This window comes from Protopterus annectens, chromosome 1.part1 (assembly GCF_019279795.1).
Source record: "Protopterus annectens isolate FY-2018-M chromosome 1.part1, PAN1.0, whole genome shotgun sequence".
NCBI lineage: Eukaryota > Metazoa > Chordata > Ceratodontiformes > Protopteridae > Protopterus > Protopterus annectens.
The window spans coordinates 1,451,265,357-1,451,284,119 of NC_056726.1; positions in this window are offsets into that span (position 1 = coordinate 1,451,265,357).

An 18,763-nucleotide genomic window follows, 5' to 3' on the forward strand; every position below is an offset into this window, starting at 1 on the left:
TACATGCATGTGTGAGTGAAGGCCAAGCAAAACTGTTTAATTCAGTGGCACAAACATATGGTTTCTATATTTGCTCTATTTTAACTTAGAGCCAAGCAACACTCCTAGTTCAGCTGTAGCTTCCCTCATGTTACTGCTTTTTGTTTGTAAACAGAGTCCCTGGCAACTGTGCTTGTAAATGATGTGCAGAAGTGATTCCAGGGTTTCTCATATAGAAAATAAAACAGCTAGGGCAAGAAGAGAGGGGTGTGATGAGACAGCATGCCAGACTGTGCCCTACAGAATCAACCACCTGGGGTTCTTACAGCTTGTGGGTAGAAAATGTGGGGTGCTGTAGGCATTGCAGCAGATTATGCCATACAGAAGTAACCAGCTGGGGGTTCTTCCAACTACTGAGCTCTGTGTCAGGCAATGCTGTTATACCTAATGATACGGAATTTCTACAGTTCAAAATCGTGTCTCTCTGATCATTTTGGTATTGAAACAACTATGTAAGTAGCCTTATTTCAGTTAACAGTTTTCATTGATTCATCTCCTTCATTTATGTATTAGCCACTTAATCCAGTTCAAGACCGAGTGAAACTGTATCCTAATACTCATTGAGCAGTTTTGGACATCCCTCCTCTAAATTCATTCATTTCACTTATGGATACACCAAGCATTCCTTTTACCAACCATGTTTTGCAGCAGAATGTTAGTCAAAGTTAAATAACAGGAATGTGGAACACAACAGATTAATTTAAGAGGTAAGCAGCTACAATTATCATATACTTAACTTAGTTGGAATGGAAAGTAAACACCTCTGGTGCATTTGACTAAGTATACTTTAGATGACCCACTGTAATTGAATGAAAAAAAAATTGTACAGTGTAAGGCACTGCAACCCCTATGATTCTCAACTGCCCGTGACTCTTACTGACGAAAAGCTGATTTGTATTCACTTGAAGTTTAAATAAACATTTCATTCTTGGTTTATGGCTCCTAAGCAGTCCGTTTCACCCAGAAATATTTTTGGTTATTAGGTCTGTTTTTTTTCCTGATTCTTCATTTGGTTGGTGGTTTTAACTCTGAGACTGCCCCACCCACCAGTGTTTGTCGATCTAGCACACCTGTTGACTATCTGCATACGTTAACCACTGTGGTTGAACAAGCAGCTGTCGACATTTTTTTGCTGTGTCAACGGAATTCAGGAATCCCATGGTGCCACTTGAAATCATCGAAAGCTTGAAACATCGAAATTCTGATCATCGAGACACAAGCATCAAGTTTCAAACCATTGATGATTCAAAGGGAACGTAAAAAAAAGAAAAAAAAAGAAAAAAAAAACTTTAAAACTATTTTATGCAGAGGGGCTTTGCCCTCCTGCACCCCCCATGTGGGGGGCTGTGGCCCCCACCCCCCAACTTTAATATACCAACTCTGAGATCGCACTACAGTTGGGTAAAGAGAAATCTCCATTTTAGCGCTATAAACAGAAGCGCTAAACGGGAGATTTCCCATAACCTGTTTGCAGTGCCATCACAAAGATGGCACATTCACAGACACAGTGTGCAGGGCACCTTGCTGCCCTGCAGAAACACTAGCTTTTTCCCTTGTTTACTTACCTTTTTCTTCCCCTTGACAACATCGATGTTCTAAACACTCGATGATATGGTCTTGACCATATGAATTTCGATGGTTTACAATTTCGATGTTTTCAAGTGGAACCATATATACATATATACATAGAGAGAGAGAGAGAGAGAGATAGATATGCACACCATATACAGCTATCTGTTCTTGAATTTGTGTTAGTAAATTTTTTTATGCTGAGGGTCTGACACCCTTGTACAATAAAATTTTCCACTGTTGTTGCATTGCTATCCCTTCATATATTATATTGAAGCAAAACAACAGTTCATCAAAACCATCATCTTTGAGCTTGACAAATCAGTACTTCTCTGAGTAAAACTAACACTACTTTCTGTAAAACTGTTATAGTAATAGGAAATATCACTTACAAGTAGATCGCTATACAAAACATGTGGTGAAACATTAGGATTGCTATCTTTTTAAATGCCCAAAGTGGGGAATTTTAATGAAACTTCAGATTGGGCAAGAAAAAATATAGTTAAATGAAACCAAATTATTTTCAGTGTATTAGCAAAATAAAGACTCACCCCGGGATTCAAGAAGCTCGGCGCAAAGATGGTTTTAGTCTTGCGCCATGCATCCTCACTACAAATGGTGCAGCAGCGCCATATGAATATGTATGAGGGCACACCGCCGCAACTTCGATGTGCACAGGAAATGTGTGCGAGTGCAGGGGGTGTGTACAAGTGCTCTACGGAGGTGTAAACATGCCTCGACAGTTGCAAAACCTACTATGCCTACTAGTAGAGCCCCGCCTCTAATAGTAAGTCAGTAATTCAGTATCGGTGGATACCAAAATGTATGCTAAGCATACAAGAGTGTCCACAAACAGTGAAATAAAATCGAAGTAGTAAACACACAAGCACGTAGTGGAATGTTGAGCCCTGTCCCTAGAACTTTCACAATTAGATTCCCTGTGTCCCTATTATACATTTGAATTGCTGCAATATCGAAGGTGTAAGCAAAGTGCAGCATGTTTGCACATCGCTGCCCTCCGCCGAGCACAGCTTACACATCAATTTCATTCAAACTGAGAAAAACATGCGGAATCAACATAAATGTTAACAGTGTAGTGTTTAGAGCATCCACCTAACGAACAGGCATTCACGGTTCAAACTCAGCAATAGCACATATCATTTTCCATGTGGAATGAAAGTTGTTTTGCTGTAAAACCGACATAAGAGTATTGCATGAGATATTTAACTTAAATACCATTCAAGCAAAGTGTCATCATGAATAAGGCACTAGTAATCAGGTGTAAGCACAAATAACTAGCAGTAAACACATATAAGTACCAGTAAGCAAGTCTGAGTGCGCTTGCGCGGATCTAAGCAGTGCCCAGCATAGGAAATGTATATAACTATGTACAGATATATATATATGAAGAAAGAACAGCGTAACAATAAAACATACAAAAGGAATGAGAAGGGACTCAACAGCATCCCCAGTATTATATAGCGCTGTCAGCATATGTCATATCAAGCTGGGCAGGAGTGAGCAAAGCACTGCTGCTCACACCACAGGCAGGATATTACCAGTGGGAGTAACACTGTTGATCTGCAAAGCCTACTTTACACACAGAGGGTAGTCCCTGGTGGGACTACCAAAACATTGATAGGCTATTTGGCCATTCGACCATTACACAAGCAAGGGCAGATATGTTCAAGGACTAAATGGTGGGAGAGCCTGAGAATACATGGGTTGGGACACCATACGTGTAGGGCCCCTAACGCTCGGGAGAGGGCAATGTGTGGAGGTATGTTGTGGCTGCAATAACAACTGGACAATGAATGTTATGCGTGTATGTTAAACTCGGGTGGGATGGAGAAACTATGGGTATGAAATTATGGAGTTAGGCGTGCCAGGGTTGGATGGGCTGTTTCTAATTGGACCGCCCCATGGAGGTCAGCGAGTTCGTTATAAGTATATATGCATACACACATGCAGACATCAATATGTAGAAGTACATTCTCTGTAACACATTCATTCCATTTGTAGACATAAATAACATAAATGTGCCCTTACAAACCTCGACAGTAGATGGAATAATAGGTTGCACATAACAGGGAAGGGACGAAACTGCTAAAACACAGAAATGTGTACAATGTCTGAAGTCAGTGCTGTGCTGAAAATAATCAAATGGGAGGATTTTCCCACTCATGGAATCATTCATCTGATCTGCCTGCTATGGCAATGCCAATTACTAAACTGGTCTATTTGTAAATGAAATACGCCAAACACGTACATAATTAGGCTCTCATATGTAACGTGTGCGTTACCACATAGTCATACTTATTAATTTCTTGTATTGTCATGTTAACGGGAGTAAGGATGTAATGAAGTATAGTCTAATCTTGAAATAAACACATGCGTGTCTCATGTGGGACCACCCAAAAATTACAAATAGCGTCCTTTTGGTCGCTCATGTCATCAATGTTTTTGGACTAAAAGCTTGGGAGTTCTAAGGATACGTGGAGTGAGTCAAGCGATGGGATGGGTCTATAGGAGTAGGGAGTGGCCAATGTGTAGTGGTGTGGATACACCGCGAATCCAACTGGAGAATGGATGACTGCAGTGTTAGGGAGGCATTGAGGTGTGTGTTTGGGGAACCAGGAGCCATGGGTATATGGGTATGTATGCAAATGAAGCAGCACAGCCACAGTGTATTGGTTAGAGCAACTGCCTAATGAACAGACATTCCCATACCGAATCCCACTATACCACATAGCATTTACCATCGGTAATCTGTACATGAGCATATTGCGACATCTGTCTGCTGCATAACCTGCAAAATAACAATTAAAAGTTAACTGGAGCAAAGTGGCAGTGTCATAATAAATAAGGCACTAGTAAGCAGGTTTAAGCATATATAAACACCAGTAAGCGTATGTAAATGTGTTTGCGCAAGGTACGCATTGCTTTACAGACACACACACACACACACACACACACACATATATATATATATATATATATATATATATATATATATATATATATATATATATAAATATATATATATGTATACATGTATAAATATATAAATATATATATATATATATATATATATATATATATATATATATATATATATATATATATATATATGTGTGTGTGTGTGTGTGTGTGTGTGTGTGTGTGTGTGTGTGTGTGTGCGTGCATAGATATACGCAGATATACAGCTATGATAGGAAACAGCACACAAGAATAACATATGTTCACAGGAAGTGAGGGGCCCAAGCAAGAAACATGAAACATGTAGCATGACCTTCCACTCCCCCCACCAGCTGGACACAGGAAACATACACACAAACCCGCAAACAATGTAAACAGTACACTGCTCCCCAGACCACAGGAAGGATACATCCAGGGGGATGCACAGTGCACGCATGAAATATAATCTTGGAACACAGACAGGTGTGTCCCTTGCGGGACACCCCAAAAATTGCCAAGACCAAAAGAAGGTGATACATATCCAGAATACAAGGGTGGGAAAGCCTGATGACCCATGGGTCAAGACAATTGTATGACATGGGTCCCTTGAAGTGGAGAGTGGGCAGCATGTAGTGGTGTGTTCAGAACCAACCAGGACCCAGAGTAAGGATGGGTGCTGTAGAGGGGGTGCGGGTGGTGGAACTATGGGTAGCTACTTATGGGACTAGGTGTGCAGGTGTTGGCTGATGTGGGCCTATATGGACAGCCCCAGGGATGTAAGCAAATATGTTTAATGGGCAGAGGCATCACCCAACAAGCAGCCACACCCACTAGGAGTCCCAGTGCAGCAAAGTGTAATCTATATGGCAAGGAATGGAATAACCAGATGTAGATGTATATGTGTAGAGGTATGTGTGTGTATATCTACCCATAGCAACTTAGAGATAAGCCTCTCCCTCTCCGTAGTACAAATGTATACATACAGAGACAGAATACATATACATACCCACATATAGATATATACATATGCAGACACCCATAGACCCATATGTTGTTGGAGATATATATATATATATATATATATATATATATATATATATATATATATATATATATATATATATATATATATATATACATATATACATATATGTGACTGTAAATATACACATGTATATAGCTAGGATATGATACAGCAGTTACGAATTACATACGTTAACAGACCGTGCATATGGGGGTGAGGCGTCTAATAAACAAACGTGTAACATGTAGCAGCAACCCCCCCCCCCACCAGCTAGGCTGGTGAGACATACAGACACACAATAAAAGTAAACAGACCACTGCTTTCTAGACCACCAGCAGGATACTACCAGTGGGAGAGATCTGCCAGATCTAATCTTGAAACATAGACATCGATGTCCCTTGTGGGACACCCAAAAATTAATGATCATCGGAGTCAGTCCCAGTAATGATTCATCAAACCAGACTGTAGATGTACACAGACCAGTAGGCTGTGCAAGCCTGATAATCCATGGGTCGACACAATGTATGACATGTGTCCCGACACGCGGAGAGTGGGCAGTGTGTAGTAGTGTGTTTATACCCCACCTGCACCCACAGTAAGGATGAGTGCTGTAGAGGAGGGGCAGGTGGGGGAACTATGGGTATGCAATTAGCTGACGTCCATACCTCCAACCCCTAAGAGCAAATCCACCGGACAGGATATAAACCAATGGGGGAACAAATAGGGACCATACCTCTGAACTGTCCCCGATTTCCAGGGATGTCCCTGATTTTGACTCAAATTCTAACTCTGTCCCACATAATCCCTCCTAAAAATAGTGACTTTTGGAGGAAAGGTGGTGAATTACATATAATGAATAATGACAACAATTAAGAGTTATAAACATCATTTACCTCAGAAAATGTGTATGAATTCATATGCTCTGAGTCTGTCAATGTGTCAGGTTAATAGCAATAATAATGTAAATGTGTCCCTGATGTTGTTATGACGTGTCCCTGATTCAGTTGGTATTTTTCCCCAATCGTATGAGGGGTCTGATTGGGACAGAAAGCACATATTCCACTGACAACCTTAGAAAGATGATAGAATATTAGGTATGCAGTAGCATGACTCAGCTGAAGGATGTGGGTTTGAAAACCCAATTACTTGTTTGTATTGAAAAGTTTCTATTCCAATTTATTAGCCAGACAGGTGCAGATTGCAAGAGGAACACACCAATAATATGAATCAAACTCTGGACAGGCCTCGGATTATGTACAGTCGAACGGCATGCTTTCGCCTAATGGGCAGCCATTCCTGATACTGTAGGCATGTAATCCGTAATAGGCATCACAAGGTAATATCATAGTCCTCACTCCCACCCAGTGTTGTGAGTGTCAGAGGCAAACACCAAATGCAGTGCATTTGCAAGTGCGGGAGCAAGAGGGTGTAAGCCTGTTTGACCGCCAGTATGTGAGTATTACACTGGTGAAGCAATGTAGAGGCTAACTGAGTGTAAGAAACTGTAACCAGAGGTTAGCATTGCTTATCTCCGTGCAAATCCACGCACACCCATTCACAACTGCTTTAATGAGCCTTAATCACTCCGTATCCAATGGCCTTGATCTGCCCAGCAAAGAAATAAACAACCTCTGCAAGGCTCGAAACCAGGACCCTGCACACACAGCTATTGTGATTCACCACTAAGCCATAGCAGATATACAGACATCAGATCTTGTCACAAAAATATCATCCAGTGCAGTCATTCAACAGTATAGGAAATGTATTCCATCATGTAGATGTATGTGTGTGTGTTTATGTCCAGATGTAGATAAATACATATATATATATATATATATATATATATATATATATATATATATATATATATATATATATATATATATATCAGGAACATCCCATGTGACAACAAAGCATCACAAAGGAATGAAAAGGGAAACACCAGCAATGCCTGTATTATGTAGTAGTGGTGTTGTCCTATGTAATATCAATACCCCTCAGACAGACATGTGTCATTAATACACGCAAACGTTTGTACATTGGCCAAATACATCATTCTGTGCATTTTATTTACATTAACACAACAGTTCCTGTCCAATCATTATGTGAGAACAGTACTCTTGCAAGGTGCTGTGTGTGACATCATTATCATGAAAAAGTTAAATGGGGTAGCCATAGAGGGACTGGTAGTGTTGTGTGTACAATGGGGTCATCTCCATCGCTTGTACCTGGAATCTTTAGGAGTCATGTGAATACCAGGATCGTGTACCTAAGAGATGGGTGAGGACAACTGTAGTATATTGTGATGCATATTAAAAGGGTTACATGTGTCCAGTGGACATATGTGTGAAATGGACAGCTATGTATGGGGAAAATGTTGTTCTAGAAACTGATTGGCCTTTTGCTTCCATAGGGTGAGAGTGGGATGTGGGGGAAGGAGAGGAGGTATGTTCGTGGAGGATAGGTTGGTTAGGATGACAGACAAGACAGCATACAGGGTCGGTATATGCCACATGATGGATACACCTTGGACGTGGAGGGGTGTTTGGCAGTCACAAGCCCATGAGCCCCCAGATGGAAACAGTGGGATGGAGGTCCCCAGCCATGGGCAGCCACCACTGCACCAAAACAGCTGCAAAAGTGGCAGTGCTGGGGGCTGTCTAGGAGGGGCAGGCTCACCCTCTAAATTTGACACTCTGCCCTTGAGCTGGTGTATCTGGCCTCAAATCCCCTTATTGAACACCCCATGCATCACGTCTGGGACTGTACGACAGTAGACATGTTCCTGTCTCGACATGCTCTCGGGGGGACAAGCCCAATCCTCAGTGGCAGTTCCACCAAAAGGTGGTGCAGAGTCAACAGAGATGGGAGGTCCAAGGCTGGGCCCCAGATGTGCTGGTGCCCGTTGCCATGGGAGCTGAAGTGGGACAGGAGGTTCTGCTGGGACCTCCAAACCCATACAGCCTATGGTGTTGCAGTTTAAACACAGATATGGCTTAGTAATAGTCAACAGCATTCAGGATTACTTATAACAGCATGCATAGATATGACCATCAATCCAACACAACAGATGGTATACATTTGCAGAGGGAGCACAACACATGCATATATATTGCATTACATCTGTACAAAGTGTAGAAGACTTGTGGTTTCAGCTATGAACAGTGGCCCCTTATTGGCATGTCACTGAGAACCCCAGACAGTGTCTGTCATACCACTGTTTCATGTGACATATGTCTGATCAGGGATGCGATGGCAGTAACTCATCATTATTACCATGTGCTGACTGCAATCTTCACACTATGCTCCTGCAGTTCACAGATGTGTGTTCAGTGAGTAACACAGGAAACAAATGGTTCCACACATTGACCAGTCCACAGATGGCCCTACAGATGGGGGACCCTCCCAAACAGAGAACTGTCTTGTCAGTTTTAAAACATGCAGAATAGCCATTACCACACACAACTTGTTAAACTGGCAGTAGTCTCAATGAAGCATAGCTACACTTACATGCTGTTGTCATGTCTGGCACATCACCCTCCTGTCTTTAGGCTATTTCCTACTGTGTATGTTGTTTGAGGAACATCCAGATATTATCTGTGATGCCGTTTACCAAATAGCAGATCCAGGTACCACTCACAGTGACTGTCATGGGCAAACGCCAACATGATGTTCTTAGATATTGTACTGTGTTTCCATGCAATTGGCTATGGGAACATCATCACAGCTATTCCACATGCAATCAGCTAGAGGAGGACTGCAATAGGTGCAGAGGCCATCACCTGATCATGACCATCACTTACAAAACACATGCTGCTGCTGAGCAGGTGTACAACTCCACATCCACCAGAGAGTGTGTGGGAGGGACAGACAGAGGAAAAGTACATCAGAGAAGAGCTTGGAGACTAAAACCTAAGCATTGTCTGTCACACACCTACCAGTACAGGGGTTCAGGCCCCTGACTGACTAGTCATTACTATTACAAGTGCATGCAGTTACTCCATGTGCCACAAAGCTGACATGTTGGTGTGCTATAAGAACATATATGTATGCTGGTGAGCGATATCTGCAACAGAGTTATAGTAGACATACATTAGGTGTAGCACACATGGCTGTCCACATGAACGGATGTCATTGTCAACACAACCACACTCTCTAATGGACTCACATTGACACACTTTTCCAGGCCCACAAATACACTTCCTAACTACTTAGTTTGCCACACTGCAGTCATGCACAGGTACTACATGCACCACAGGGGATATCCAGAGGTTCTATGGGCTAGGGCATGTGAATGCATCTGACATCAGTCAGTATGCCAATGGGAGTTATACTGGGTGTGATTCTGGTTGGGAGCACCATATCCCACACACAGACACAAGGTGCTAGTAGTGACATGCATGTGTGCATTTCTTCATGGGTGCGTAGTGGTTGGCTGTGCAAGATGGCTTTACAAGGCTGGGTGAGGGGTAATCCTTGGCATCACACCACCTGACAATGGTGTGCAGTGTGGTACATGGGTGTAGTGTCTGCAAAGTCCCACACAGATGGGTATTGTATGAACCGTCCTGATATCCTGGTTACCATTGTGTATGACCATAGCTTTGCAATGCATGCCATGTCTGTGTTTGATAGTTCTTGACATGGACATTGCCTGGGATGTGCACATTCCACAATAAAGTACAGTGACATGTACAAGTGTACCTGGTTTGGCTGGCACATGTTGTGTACACAGACTGTTATCCTCAGATATGCCAATACTGGCCTGATGTGGCAGGACCTGCTTAAAGACAGTAGGTTGGCCATGCACCTGCATTGATAGCATGGTACAGGTATTCTCTGGTGTCAGTGGCATCAGTCCATACAGGGCACATGTGTAAGGCATTGTATGGCCTCTGTGGATCACATTTGATGGCACCACATATGTTGCAGGCATCCAGTGGGGAACATAGTGAAGGCACATTATCCACAATTATGTGCCTATTGTACTGCTGTACATTGTGCCATGCCCTCTGCAGCCCACTGCAATCACACCATGCCTACCTGTCATCAATGTGCAGGGTACTTGCAACATAGAGGGATATTCTAGGCAAGTGTGTTTGTGTACAACTCATGGGTTCAGAACGTATTCCAGGTAATAGTAGGGTTGCATACTTTGTTCACCAGGCCTTTTTCTAGATATAGGGGTATGGCTTGCCAAAACATTCCCTTGGCTGACTGACATCTGTACTCCTCGTGAGGTGGACAGTGTGACATAAAATGGACACCATATAGGAAAACTACAAAATCCACTCCCCAACATGTCCAGTGGTTAACCACACACACGCGCGCACACACACACACACACACACACACACACACACACACACACACACACACACACACACACACACACACACACACACACACACACACACACACACACACACACACACACACACACACACACCTGCTATGTCTTGGAATAGAATCCCAACCTAATAAGTGTATCACATTACAGCAGTACGCAGTTACATCATGCACTACAGAGATTACTGGGTTATAGCACTCCCAGAGGTGTATTACTAGGTGGGTGACAACAGCAGAAATGCCAAAGGTGGTTATGTGAATTGTAAAGAGTGTGCATACTCTGAAAAGTATTGTTCCTTTCTTAGGCAGACAGAGACACACACACACAGTTGGCCAGTCATGGAATAGAACTTTTACCTAACTAGTTTGTCACACTACAGTGTTATGCAGTTACAGCACGGAAGATTATTGGGTCATAGAAGTCCCAGAGGGGTATTTCTAGGTGGGTGACATCAGCAGGATTGCCAAAGGTGGTTATGTGAATTGTAAAGAGTCTGCATACTCTAAAAGGCATTGTTACTTTCTCAGGCAGACAGACACACAGTTGGGCTTTTTTGGAATAGAATCTCTGTCTAAGTAGTTTATTACACTACAGCAATATGCACTTACAGCATGCACTACAGAGAATACTGAGATACAGTACTCCCAGAGGTGTATTTCTAGGTGGGTGACATCAGCAGGCTTGCCAAAAATGGGTATGTAAATTGTAAACAGTGTGCATACTCTAAAAGCATTGTTTCTTTCCCAGGCATGCAGACACGCACAGTTGACCTGTCTGGGATTAGAACACCTACCAAACTAGTTTACCACACTATAACATTACGCAGTTACAGCACACGCCATGGTGATTATTAAGTTACATCACTCCCAGAGGTGTATTCGTAGATGGGTGACATCAGCAATATTGCCAAAAAAGGGCATTTCAAGTGTATTGCGAGTTGTAGATGTATGTTCCCTGCATGTACCCACTGCTTACTGTAATGAAAACACATTTACACCTGCTGGAAAGTGTCTTATGCAGTCCTAATTGACAGCATCAACAAGGCTTGCAAATCTTGAACCATGGACCATGCACACTGAGGACACTGGACGTACCACTAAGCCATCTGGGTTAAATACAGGGCGCATGGAGTCTATAATGCACATCTTACTACAGGTATTCCACAGTACTGAAAACAAATGGGACAGTCACTTTGTGTACATATGTACAGTACCCTTGAATGTACTGTACTCTGTGAAACAACAAAGACAAGTCTACATCTGTGCAACTGTCATACTTACATATATATATATATATATATATATATATATATATATATATATATATACACACACACATATATATATATATATATATATATATATATATATATATATATATATAAATATATATATGCATCCTTCAGGATGAGTACACAGACATATATATATATATATATATATATATATATATATATATATATATATATATATATATATATATATATATATATATATTATATATATATATATATATATATATATATATGGTTCCACTTCATATCATCGATTATTGGTCAAATCATCGAGACCAAATCGTCGAAAACTCATTTCATCAAAAAATCATTTCATCGAATCTCAAATCATTGAAAACTATGAAGCAACTACAAATAACATCCCAGACACTTTGTACTATGTTTATGCCAGGGGGCAAGCCCCCTGTACCCCCCCATGTGGGGGGCACTGCCCCCCACACCCCCGTAATTAAATATACCAACTCCAAGGTTGCACTACAGTGGGGTTAGGAAATTACCTTTTTCCCCCACTGTAGTGCGACCTTGGAGTTGGTATATTTAATTAGGGGGGTGTGGGGGGCAGAGCTCCCCACATGGGGGGTGCAGGGGGGCTTGACCCCTGCATAAACATAGTAAAAACATTGTGGAATGTTATTTGTAGTTGCTTCATAGTTTTCAATGATTTGAGATTCAATGAAATGAGTTTTTGATGAAATGAGTTTTCTACGATTAGGTCTCGATGATTTGCAATTCGATGAAATGGTTATTCGATGATATGAAGTGGAACCATATATATATATATATATATATATATATATATATATATATATATATATATGTGTATATATATGTGTGTATATATATATATATATATATATATATATATATATATATATATATATATATATATATATATATATATATATATATACACGTCTGAACACCCTTTGTGACACAGAAGAGTTCCAAAGGAACTGGACGTGTATGCACAACAGAGGCATCTCTTGTGTTATAACGTTTAAATCTTAAGCAGTTCACCAGAAAAGGAATGGTTGTTGTGTATGTGGAGTTTGGGGTGGGGAATGACGGTTAATGTAATCTAACCAGGCGATTGTGGAGTTAGGGTGGGGGAATGATGGATATGGACTTACACCCCAGCGACCACTTCTGTGTCACTGCTCGACAGTGGCACAAGAAAATAACATACCCAACTGTAGTCATGCTTGACTGTGTATTCTTTACCATTCCTAACTATGTAATCCTTTGTACACAGCGGTCACCACAGATGGCTACCATGGTGTGCTAAAAGACATTACACATGTGTATGCCTGGCTACAGGGTAGTCACACACACAAACATGCACACACATGCCAGTATTGTGCATACCCATCTTGCCTATGTAAAGTTAACTAGTACAGTGATATGCAGTGGGGTATGTGCCACAGAACCCATACAATTACAATTACTCAGATTCCACTTCTGAGCTGGGTGACATCACAGGACTGATTACTTGCAGTGGGGAGGTGGAAGAGAGAGGTTTAGCAGTTGACAAGGATAAATGCCAGTGCTAAAGGAGGTATCTCTTTGGAATGCAGCAAAGCCTGCTGTCCTGACAGGATGCAGACACAAATACACACACTCAGCCCCTTGTTGGCACACACACTCAAACATTCGCTGTGTCACACACACAGTTGCCAGTGGTGGGATTAGATCTTTTGTCTATGTACAGATCACTATTACAGTACTACACAGTTACAAGACGCACCACAGAGATTACACATTCAAAGGCAGCCAGACTTCCCTTCTAAGATTGAGGACAACAACAGGGAGACTGAGAGTCACAAAGTACAAAGCTGTAAACCTGTGTTTTTAAAGTAGGTGTCCATTACAACTTGTATGCACAAACAAGACACATCATCTGCAGGAAGGCCTGAGAGGTATAATTGTAGCACAACAGGAACCTGAACTGGAGTATGGTCATCTGTGGAATGGACAACTACTATCACTATACAGGGTTACAGTGGGCATGCTCAAACACTTAGTAGCACAGGGCCATTTGGGTTGCACTATGACTGCAACTACAAAAGGTTATACTGGGCATGCTCATACACATAGTAACAAAGGGCTTGTTGAATGCACTGACTCAAATTACACAAGGTGGCAGTGGGTACACTCATATACTTAGTAGCACAGGGCTGTTTGGGATGCACTCCGATTCTAACCACAGAAGGCCACAGGGCTGCATGTTCATACACTTACATGTACAGAACACATTGTAATGGACTCCTATTGTAAACACACAGGTTTACAGCTATGTACATCTTACCTATCAGTATATATGCACATCATACTGGTTTACTACCTGAGAACTGTATGCTGCCCATAAATGATATATCTGTGTCTGTGCTGTGTGATACACATGCATACATGTACAAGAAGTACTGACATATATATATGTTAAGTATACACATTCATGCATGTGTGGATGTTACAGACAATAGGCTACCTGGGTCACACAGGCAGATGCTACTTACAGCATGTGTCACACACCTTGCTGTCCTGAAAGGTATACATTGATAGCAGGTTGTGGACAGTGGCATTATACGTGGAACAGCAGCATGTGCAAGCGTAATGTTTTAGCCACATTGTGTAATGGTGCTGAAGTGCAGGTGTCAAGATGACCTCTTCCGGCTGTGTTAGAAGTTGTCATTATTAGCAGGACTGCTACCCTAAGTATATCTCACATTGGTCATATACACAATTTCTGCTGCTGTCCATCGCCTTACATGAGGCATTTGCTACCAAGCACATTACTGCCACTCACAGTGATGTCATGGTACAAGTGGCAACTGCTAGACCAAAACAATGAGCCAATGTCCTTCTGCTATTATGAGGTTGTCCAGTGTCTGTCATTCCAGGCTGTCATGACTGAACAACAAGCCTTCAACACAGAGCACGTACATCCATGTTTCACATGTGTGTGGATGATACCTAGGTCGCATTTACCCATATAGCCGCATTCCAAGGCAAATGTCCTACACCCAGAAGTAACACCCTGACACCTACAAGACAATTGCATTGGATGCTTATGCTAAAAAGTGCTAGATGTATGACTTTAGTAATCCATTTGCTCAATGTAGAAGCTACAATGGGGAATACTGACATCTGTGCAGTGAGGGACACCTGTCTGAAGGCTCTGTAGTGCACAATTGCACTACCACCATATAACTCAGATCCAGACATGTGGGCCATAACAGTGGTATGGACCATTCCTGGTGGTGGTGTACACATAGTCATAAAGGCTACTCACATACGACATAACGCATCACAGATGAGTCAGGTACAGGTGATAGTGGCAAATGCTACATTCTAGGTTGTATCATCATATACATCCACCACCTTGTCTCCAGACTACCAACACACATCCATATGTGGTATGACATAGTATGGTAGACCACCAGATAACCCTCGATTGGTGGACTGTACCTAGGCCTACATCAACTGTGCAAAGTACCCATGCACAGACACAGCTGCATAATGTGTTATGTAATGCAGTAATACTACTGTTTGTAACCAACTCAGTTGTACACATACCAGGGTCCCTCAGATGTTGTCAGCATTAACATGGTTGACTGTTGCTGTACACCAGTAAACAACACCCTCATGGTTGGATATAACCTAACTGTACCTGCCCTGGATATGTACATCCCATACACATACAACATAAATGACATTACCATAACTTTCATTATCCTTTCTACATGCAGGTGGCTACAGTCATTAAACACATGCACATGGCAGATAGCATGCTAACAGTACATAAGGTTTGATATCTATTTTAACAGAGGTAATATTCCCTCTCTACTGGTCACTCATGACACCTATCATATCATGCAACACCCCATGTGGCATGTATGTCTTTAGACATGTCCACCTAATGCAATGCCTATGAACATACCCAAATAACAGGATCATAGGACCTACACAAGGCCTGTATTGACAGACTCAGGGAAATCCAGCTTTGCTCTGTATGTTCCTGAGTAGTCACATGTTATATGTTCATGACATGTACAGCCATGTGTGGCCACAGCTCCTACATATACCCCATGTCAACAATTGCAAGCCATGCATGCTGTGTGCTGTCTGGACATTTGCCTTAGTACCACAATAGCCAGTACATGCCGGGGTGAGATGTTTACAAGCCACGGACCTCACACATGCTTGAATGAGTGTACTGCCTAGCTCTAACTGAGCACATTGCTGGAACTCTTCCAGTAAACATGAGGTGTGTGTGGCAAATATGATGTGTTCACTGTTGACCATTACAGTGCCCTGGCTTCACCATGGCACTGTCAAGTAACAGTTTGTAGGAGCATGACATGGAATATGCTGTGTGCGTCTTGCTGATATGTGCTGTTGTCATATATGTACACTTGGCTACTCAGTGAAGGTGGTGTCCTACTAGTAAATGAATACATCCTCCATTATGGCGTAATGATCTGCTATGTTTCACACATGATGTGTGGAAGATGTGGAATGTATCCTCTTGACCTGCTAGTGCACTTATTGATGTAGACCACATATGTGTACATGTATTGATATTTGTGTAGATTCCATGTGTGTGCAGTGTCTGATGTCTGAAGGTGACTGTTGTCTTAGTACATCATGCTGTTGCAATACAGCCTAAACATTGCCAACTGTATATGGTGATATGCTCTAAGTACAGTAAGCCGTACATAAGGTATGGACAAATGTTTGGACATGACTACTAAGTGGTGGGGCTTCTTTGTAGATGAATGATTACTTAGGACATCTCACTGGTGTGTTACAACCAGTCCTACAATAACCTGTGTAACTGCTAAGGTCAGGTTTTGTTAATTGAAGTGGATGACAGACAATGTAGAATGCTGTAAGGGTGACACTGAAGGCAAACCTCATGACAGCTGTAACAGTAATACCTCCCCTGTGTATATATTCTGCATATATCAGTACAGTTGGCAAAGGAAAGAGTCAGTAAGCTTTGTACTGGATGCGATAGTGCTGTACTTCTGTAATAACTATCATGAGATAGGCAGGTGTTTGATTCACAGTACTGGCATGTGTGTGTGTGTGTGTGTGTGTGTGTGTGTGTGTGTGTGTGTGTGTGTGTGTGTGTGTGTGTGTGTGTGTGTGTGTGTCCATATATGTCATGTATGGTTGGGAATACATTCCACATGTTATCACTTTATTGAACACTGTTGTTGACACCAGTACAGAATGAAGTGTAGAAAGAAAGGCATAGGCAGGTGGTTGAACCTCACACTTGTAAAGTGTCTGTATGTGTGTGACATAGGTGTATATCTTTGTGAATGCCACAGTGTGTGTGTGTGTGTGTGTGTGTGTGTGTGTGTGTGTGTGTGTGTGTGTGTGTGTGTGTGTGTGTGTGTGTGTGTGCAATCTAGCATCCCTGTTGATATCATCAATTGTAGACGGGCATTCTAACCACCTGTTAACATGTACACCCTGGGGTGTGACTTGTTGTTACATAGCCTACTGATGGACCCCCCTCCCCACATACACTCGCTGCACTGTAGTATCCCTGTCGATGTCCTCGATCTTAGGCTATTCCAACTAGCTGTACATGTGTAATCTCTGTGGCGCATCTTGTAATTGCGTAGTACTATAATGATGATATGCACATAGGTAGGGGTTCTCATCTGAACACTGGCAACTGTGTGAGTGTGTGTTACTGTGTCTGTGATTCCCTGAGTGTGTGGGTGTGGCTGTGTTTGCATGCTGTCATGGCAGTGGGTATTACTGCTTCCCAATGAGAAGCCACTATTTCCACTGGCCTTTACCCTTATCATCTGGCATACCACTCTTTTACCTCCTCCCCGCTTCAGGTAATTATACCTGTGATGTCACCCACTATGGATGTGACTGCTCTGAACACAGTAGCTTACTACACAGCTATCATGCTCTTGGATCATTAGAACAGTAAACATAATTGAAACATGGGAGAATATAACTGTGATGTGGAAGCTACAAAGTGCATGCAGGTATTGTCATACTGACCTGAGGGTAGTCAACATGTACATATGGGACACTAACCGCAAACACTGACATCCCTGGCACATGCAACTACACCTGAAAGAGGAAGGCAGAACATCAAGATCAACATGCTGTTAGTGTTGTTACACATGATACATACTATCAAATGTACAAAATGTATTCTAAAACTGTAATACACGGTATGTCTGCTGCCTGTCAACACTATTCAACAATATTAATCTACAATTGTCTACCGAGTATGTTCACCCTGTGCATCAGACAATATGAGCATGTCCCTGCATTGATGGTGTGGATGACAGGGATGCGGCACAAGCATCATCATATGCACAGGGTGATAATGTTTTCCAGAGGCCTAGGCTGTACCATTGGATGACATCATGTGTGTGTGTTAGGGCCTGTGATATCATTGGGTGTGTATGGATGTTATGCGTGTGTGTGTGTTGGGGTGCCCTGCATTTGTTTCCAGTGTGTGTATGCATGCACACAGGTCTGGTATGTG